Source organism: Adiantum capillus-veneris, chromosome 11 (assembly GCF_014529385.1).
Source record: "Adiantum capillus-veneris isolate H3 chromosome 11, ASM1452938v2, whole genome shotgun sequence".
Classification (NCBI taxonomy): Eukaryota; Viridiplantae; Streptophyta; class Polypodiopsida; order Polypodiales; family Pteridaceae; genus Adiantum; species Adiantum capillus-veneris.
The window spans coordinates 133206335-133214886 of NC_140941.1; the positions used below are offsets into that span (position 1 = coordinate 133206335).

Genomic DNA, 8552 nt, shown 5'->3' on the forward strand with positions numbered 1-8552 from the left:
ATATTCTTTTTTGTCGGAATATTATGGCCAGACGGCGGTCGAAAAGTGGTCGGAAAATGACCAGTCGGTTGATCGGTTGGCCGGTGGTTGGAAGTCAATGGCCGGTGGCCGAATTCAAAAGCGGACTTGTCTTCTCAAGGGCGGCCACACATGGGCGGATTGAAGGGTCCGATTTGGACTTATCTACACAAGGGCGGCTACACATGGCTGCCTCTCATGAGAGAGGGTAGCCCTTTTGGCCTATAAAAGGAGGCCATTTCTACACACATTTCATAGTGTGAAGTTGACGCAACAAGGTGGGTGTGAGGTGGTGAGAGTGAAGCAAGGCGAGAGCTCCAAAAGGGTATAATCCCTCTGTAACCTACTTCTTGCTTTGAAGTACTAAAGCCATTGAGTGGCTGCTTTCCCGTGGACGTAGCCCACATTGGGTGAACCACGTATATTGTGTGTACTCTCTCTCTCTCTCTCTCTCTCTACTCTATAATCTCTTGTGTGTGTAAATTATCTCTCTCCATTAAGTAATCTACTCAATTATCTACTTAGCTATGTCATATTTCCTAACAACACTGGGCCTTCAAGTGGGAGACTTTTAGGTCTCAACTGGCTGAACGCCAATCACACTGATTGTACTAGCCTTATCTACTCTTTTGATCATATAGAACAATAAGGAGTAGTGAGATATTCTAATCCTCATTGAGAGCTCCACCCACATCGTGCTCGTGTTTGCTCTTCTTCTCCATCTCATACCACACACCACACACTCTTCAAAGGTGCCTCTCTAACACAAACAAGGCTTGTTTGCTTGTAATCAACTTTGCACATTGCATGCATCTGTGACCTATAATATCTTTCTCTTCAAATTTATAGCCTTATCCACAATAACCATGGCTTTATACATCTTCGTGTCTTTTGTATTCTCTTACTAATATCTTAAACTAATCTATGAATTAAGTAAGCTTACATGATCTAAGCGATCCCAATTTTTGTGTTAATTTAATTAAATGATTATATTCTAAATTTTTGTAGAAAATAACCTTAAAGGAATTCAAACTTGTTATTGAGGATCACTTGCTCTATGGTAATTGAAAGCCTACCATATGAAAACACACCCTTGCTACCTAGGAGTTCAAAAATTACCAGATTAGGATGCCCATGAGAAATCTTCTACATTGAAACTTATGAATTACTCAATGAAATCTCTCTACGGTAAATGGAATATTACTAGAAAAGTACTTATCCAAAATATTTACCCAACAGACCATAAAGCCATCACCTTCATCAATAGTTCAAGTAGCAACCCCGATAAGTCAAGTATAAATGTGAGTGTAGCTAGATGTAGCAATCATAGTTAGATGAAGTGACCAAGTGTGTGTGTGTGTGTGTGTGTGTGTGTGTGTGTTAGACTACTTAAACACAGAAAGACACCATGTTCAAAAGACAACTAGCTCCAGACATCAAAAAAAGTATTTTCACTGAAACTTAATGCATTCAAAGCATTCTTGTACAATTTAATCAGAATAAATTATCATGTACATTTGGACATGAAGTAAGTATAAATGTACTATGTCTTCATCTTCAAGGTCGGACTACAACTAATGTAAACGCCTTCGGGGCACTAGTGAAATTGAGGCAAACAATCTCATGAGATTGGGATATTGGGGGGGGGGGGGGGGGGGGGGGGGGGGAGAGAGAGAGAGAGAGAGAGAGAGAGAGAGAGGGAGAGAGCCATGGCCCTCTTTTTCTTCATGTTCTTCCTCGTCGATGCCCTCAAAAGGGAGATCATGTGCATACCAAGCATCGCTTTGATTTTCCAAAACTCTTGAATTTCTAATTTTGAGTTAGCCCAACTCTCAACACATCTTTTTAAATGATTTTTTATTTTTTGAGGTATGGTGGACCTACTAGACTCTTTCCCACCTGTAACACCCATCCAAGGCTCACAAAATATCTTGTGTTGTTTACATGGATGCACGAAGTAGCATGTTTTAATCGCCGTTGCTAGCACCTTTTCAATTTTTGCTTGAGTGTCGTAGGGTTGACACATGTTCCAATAACATCATATTTTGTTGCGTTGCATGCTCGGCAACAAAGACCACCTTATGTTTGTGGCTACATGTGGATAATTGTAGAACACGATCAAAATAGAGTGGTAGAGCTGTTGCAACCCGTCCTTTGCTTGAGGAGTGCAGAGAGTCCATGCTACCAAGTGGATGCATTCAAAGAGCATCCTTTAATTAATGACATCATATCTGTGCGTGCATGCATGCACGTAGGTGTGTGTGTGTGTGTGTGTGTGTGTGTGTGTGTGTGTGTGTGAGAGAGAGAGAGAGAGAGAGAGAGAGAGAGAGAGAGAGAGAGAGAGAGAGAGAGAGAGAGAGAGAGAGAGAGAGAGAGAGAGAGAGAGAGAGAGAGAGAGAGAGAAGAATAACTCGAGAACCCAAATAAACTTTCCCCCCCTTGTCTCCCCCTCACACCTCAGAGGATTGAACCCATGACGTGGGGAATGAAAGCCATGTGTCCTAACAACATCACCTATGCACGGTCCACATGGAATGTCGACGTCAATTCTTTGAGCTTTCATGTGATGTGCAAACATACTAAGTTTACTTCTATAACAAGATCTATGGCACTTGCTTAGTCGAGGCCTTCTTTTGATGATCCCATCTCCCATGCCCGTGTGAGATATAGATGAGGCCCACCCCTCCCCTCCTCTTTCCTCCATCCTTTTCTCGTCGGTCATGCTTTGTTATTTTCCCTTTTGTTTTGTTTTGTTATATTTCCCTTTTGTTTTGTTTTATAGGGTTTTTTGCTCATTTTGCTGCATTGTATGGCTGGAAATGTTGGCATCGGACATAACTGCATAAAAGGGTTGGTATCGAGGTTGCAGTTGTTGCGGGCTGATAGATAACATGATGTGGATGTGGTGGTCAAGCACAGGAGGGCGTGTGACTAGGAATCTTTTGAGAGATTGATAATTTTATTTTTTTTAGAGCCATTTATACCTTCCATTAGAGTCTATTAGATCTCTCCAGTCTCAAAAAAAGATATATTCTACTAGATAGGTGGTGTGGGAAAATTGGATGGTTACAACGAAAGTTGAAAGGTCATCTAATGGCCTCGTCACTATATGGCACGGTTGGAGGCCAAAGGGGATCGAGGGCTGGGGATGTAGGGGGGATGAGGGCCGTCGATGGGGGAGGGGGGCTTGGTTCAAGGGGGCGGTGGCACATTTATTGAGGGGGAGTGTGGGCATTCAATGCCCAGTCCCTGCTTCGCTTTTCGAAGTTGCATTGAGCTGCACGAGCCCATTGGTGAACTAGGAACGCACCCGGGCATTGCTTTACCCTGCAATCTCTTGCTTCACCTCAGGCACAGCCCAAGCAACCTGCACTACCCCTGCAATCTCTTGCTTCACATCCATTGCAAAACCTTAGTGTAGTCACTTAAGCTTTTGCTGCACTAAGCTTCACGTCCCTGCAATCTCTTTCTTCAGAAAACCTAGTGCACCCCTAGTGGGCACTGCTTAAGTGAAAGCTCCCCCTCCTAAAGCTTAAGTCCATTGCTCTCACCTCCGCCTCCAAAAGCTTAAGCGACTACATAGATTACAGAGCATTTCAATCTTTCAACCTTGATATTAAGATCCCCTTCTAACAAACAAACAATCATGGGGATGGGGGATGCGAGGCTCCTCTACATCAAAATTGTGCGTGACAATGGGAGAAAACTCGTCAATGCATTGCAACGGAAGAGTGCCGGGCTAGCAAAATATGTTACGAGAAGAGGGTCAGCATGATGTGGCATCTTCGAGATGATCATGGAAGCGAGTGTGATTTCCCGCTACGAAAGGGTGGTTGACCTCAAGGCTTGATGAATAGGACTTCGTCAAGGGCAAACACATACGAGAAGGAATCAAAGGTGTGGTTCAAGGATGCGGAGTATAAGTTCAAGAGAAACAAATCAAAGTTTCTACAAGGGAGGGAAAAGTCCTTGCTTTGAAAACGGAATGCTTTCGATGAGAGTGATAAGCTAGCAAAGGGACCGAAAGAAGCTTTTGTAGAAAGAGAAATGGCCAATGCATTAGAGAAGTACATGAGCACAAAAGATGCCCCCATGGCGGGTATACAAAAATGGATTGATGGGGACTTCGAGATGAATGTAAGCATTTCTATCCCAAACATCACATTTTAATTTTATCAAGATTAAGTTTTTTTTTGCTTTTCGCTCTGGTCTCTTTTTAGAAACGTAATCTGATTGGAAAAAAGCATAAAGAAGAGGAAAAACTAGAGGAGAAAGTTGATATTGGGCAAGCTTGTACTCCGGTATGTCGCATGTAGTGTCGTTATTTTAAATGACTACTTGTATGGTATGATGCGGTTTTTGAATTTGGTGTTAAATGAGTTGCATGTCTTGTAGCCATACCTCACACTGGATGATGGTCACGGTCCTTTGCTTGCACCCGTGAAGCAAGGGAAAAAAAGAAGCTTCATAGAGGGTACTCCCATACCGTTAGGTGCTTCCTTGCTTGGAAATTTGTTGTCCATTCAAAGAGGGAAACGGGTAAAACTTTGTTCATGTTAGGAGGTTCTAAATTTTTGCATATAGTAGATAATGTTACTTAATTCTCTAGATTTTTCAATATACTTCAGATTCGTGTGACCATTGGTTCATCAAAGCAAATCCAAATGATTAGTGACTTTCCTCTTTGCAAAGGTGACATGCACCACTTTCTTTGGTGATAAGCAATGAGGGAATTAACTTGGAAGCAAGTAGTAGTAATGACAATGAATCCATACAAGCAAGGTGAATTTACCATCCTCTACAGATTTCACATTCTCTATCATTTGTTAATGTATGAATTTGCTTTGACATATAGTTTTGAAAGTGGATCACCAATTCACTTTAGATCTCATCGATCTAATATAATTTCGGAAGTGGACATGAAAATGCTTGAAGATATTTCCCATGCCAAAGCTTCCAAAAAAACAATGAACTTGTTTATGATGTAAATATAGTTTGAAGCTCATTTGAATGCTTTAAAAAATATGTTGTTGTTATGTAATTTTTCAACGCAATGTCTTTGATTTTTATGGTGATAGTTGGATAGAAAACACATTCCCAAAAAAGGTTTTAGACAAAGTTTGGTTCATGGATAGTTTATGGTATGACTATGTTACACTACGTCACCATGAAGACATTGGAGTTATCAAGAATTACTTGCAAGGTTTAGATATGTCTCAACATTGGTTCCTTTTTCTACCAATAGTTAGTAGGTATGCTTTATTCATTTTCTTTTAGCTTGAAAGTGATGTGATGTACCTTTGGTTGTCATGCTTAATTTGTTGCATATTTATGTCTTGTTTTAGGAACCATTGGGTCCTTTATGTCATCTTCAACAATCACTTCAAAAAGCTTGACAAATTTCCATGGGAGACACATGCTATCATGTACTTCACTTCATTGCTGGATTCTAATGGCACAACCTATCTTGCTAGTGTTTATAGGTATGTATGTGGTAAGGAATATAGAGGTTATTGGGTGAGAGTTGGAACTAAGAGCTTTCCTTGTAGGGTTCTTGAGATTCTATCTCACAATTGTTCGAATGAGGGTCTGAAAGATTCATGGCAAAACCAAGAAAAGGACTATCACCGCTAGAAATACCTGAGGTGTGTCAATGGTTCAAGTGTTATACGCACGTGTTTTCATGTTAATAAGATCAATTTATATAATCTTGCACTATTGAAAATTGATGTATGTCTTTAGGTTCCTCGCCAACCAAATGCCCATGATTGTGGGTGTTATGTGATGGCTTATATGAAGCATCTTATTGGCAAACGATCAAAGAGCTGGGTATGTGAATGTTTTTCATTGAAAAAACACTTAACTTCATGTAATGTTCTTACTTTAGTGATTTACATGGTTCACCAACTTTATGTTTAATGTACAGCTCACAAAAAATCGGTTCAAGCACCAATGTGTTTAAAGGCTAAAAGAGGAGCTTATAGCTTGGAGCAAAAAGTCTCTAGGACTTGATTGAGTGCAAGGATGATGTGTTTTGGACACTCTAGACTAGGATATTTATGTAGCATCTCTTTTTGATCTCATGTGTTGAAATCGCTTCATATCATGTAAAACTTTTGTGATGTAACTTTTGAGATCTTATGAGAGCATATTGCACCATATGCTAGTGTCTCTTATGTCACATGATGGAGTTTTGATGTAAATTTTTTGTTCTTTACGCAATATAGTCCATCTTGTGTCCTCCAATATGTCTTTCCATGCGTCTACTTTGGCTATCGATTGCCTACCTTTTGTACATATTAAGAGGGATATATCAAGGCTGATTCCAAATTCCCAAGAGTGATCTAAGTTCACAATTGCAAATAATGCAATGCTATATGATGGGGTTTTATGTAAAGTTTTGTTCTTTATGCGATCTAAACAGTATATAGTGGTAGCCCAGACGCATTCGTCTTGAAAGTGCTATCAATAGCCCATGAGTTATGCCGAGAGAATCGCATAGCCATTTCCAACATCCATTGGTCTTGAATGGTAAGAATAAAGGGCTTTTCATAGTCATTTGTTGCATGAGGATTGTAAGGTTGGAAGTAGCACATCTGCATGTTTTCACAAAAAAGGCTTCAATAAGCACTATGCACAAACAAATTTTTGTCACTACAACTCTCCCAAACGAATCAAAATATTATGGATATCTTTCCTTGCTTCTTTAGAATTGTAGCCTCGGTCAACATACATGTCCAATCATCCTTAGAAAGCGTTCCTTGGAGCACAAAAGGAGAAGTATACCTAAAATGCATTAGTTTCACCATGAGAATTACATCATGCATTTGAGTCAAAGAGATAGCCCAGTAAATACCTTGATTTCGTATTTGAAATGACATCATTGAAACTTCCCTGTGTATCATAAAGAATCTGAAGGTCACTTGATCAACACAAGAAGACCGTTCATAATGTAATTGCTATTTTGATAAGGACATCTTTGCAAAACTTCGTGCATTGCCAACATCAAATAGATCTTCCATACAACACTCAATCACATTTGGATGGACAAGTAAGTGGTATAAATCCTCACGACTGCCAGGGATATGTCCTTCATGAAGAGGAAACAACAAAATGGAGGCCTTTTTGTTACCATCAAGATATTCTACTTTGACTTTTAAAGGGCATCCACACTTCTTTGTTTTTCTAAGCCTCTTTTTGGTACCTTTATTGTGGGGCTGTCCACCTCTATGACAAATGTAATCGACAGTGGTCTTAGAGATACCACATCTCTTATTGGAATGGACCATAACAAGCTTCACTTTATGCTCAACCATAATATCCACGAAAGTTGCTTTTACTTCTGATACATCTACACTTTTGTGATGCGAAAGACACACATATGTATGCTTTCTTTTGGCACTGTTGCATGCCTCTAAGTATTCCTTCCATCTCTTACACTCACAAGCAATGAGAAGGTCCTTCACATAGGCAAGTGGAATCCCATGTCTTCTAATGTCCACAAACCACTCTAGCTTGATCCTTTTAATGGTATCCTCTATCCCCAAGTGATTTTGTTCATGTCCCTTTGTGTGGCACCTTGCACAATGTTCCCCCATTCTTTGAGATAAGATATCTTGAGCTTTGGAGATGATGAGGGTAAACAAAGATAACTCATGCCATCTTTAGATTGTCCCAAGCACAAGCCTTCCTTCATTTTTCTCCATCTACCCAAATCTAGCACTCCTCTAGTATCACAAGATTTAAGAGCTTCCAAGGTGATTAAATTGTCATCCCTAATCACATTCTTCATCAACTCATAAGTACTCCTTTCAAAAGAATAGAAAATGGGAGAAACATATGCAAGTGGATCGAAGGAAGGTAACCTTATTTGTGTCCTCCACAAGATGACTTCATCACCTTCAAATGAGCTTGAAGGGTCACTAGCTTGATCACATGTGTTGCTACTGCTTGAGTCACTCTCCAATTCTAGGTCCGATATGATCTCGTTGCCTGCATGGTCTTCAAGTGATTCCATATTGAAGGAAGCCGAGTTTAGTTTACTTCTAGTTCACCCTTAGTTCATCCTTAGTTCACCCCTAGCTCATCCCTAGTTCACCTCTATGAACCCACATTCCATGAATCCATGCTCTTGGGAATCATTCTTAGGCCACCCTCAGTTCACCACTAGTTTACCCTTAGTTCACCCCTAGTTCACTATGGTAAAGTCAGAAAACCTTAGTTTACTTCTAGTTCACCCTACTTTACTGTTAGTTCACTAATTTCAAAGATCTCTCTCCTCACTATACGTGCACATTAGAGTTCCTCAATGTGAAGCTTTGGCAAAAAAAAATATAAGAAACTAGTCCAAAACTCCCACAAATTGTGAAAGTTCTACTAGTATTTTTGGTTTGCATCTTGGCAAGGAGGAAACTAGACCCTTAGGAAAAAAGACTTTCCTGAACACTTACTAAGCGTGCTTTGAACTCTTGCTATTTCGAACAATTCAAAGATGATAGACATCAAATATGACGAGTGGGAGTGGGCATGCCATC

At 40.1% G+C, this 8552-nt stretch overlaps 1 pseudogene; it reads left to right on the top strand.

The window, feature by feature from the left end:
- Positions 1-3867: 3867 nt before the first annotated feature.
- Positions 3868-4804, top strand: LOC147448038 (uncharacterized; annotated as a pseudogene).
- The last annotated feature ends 3748 nt before the right edge of the window (positions 4805-8552 follow it).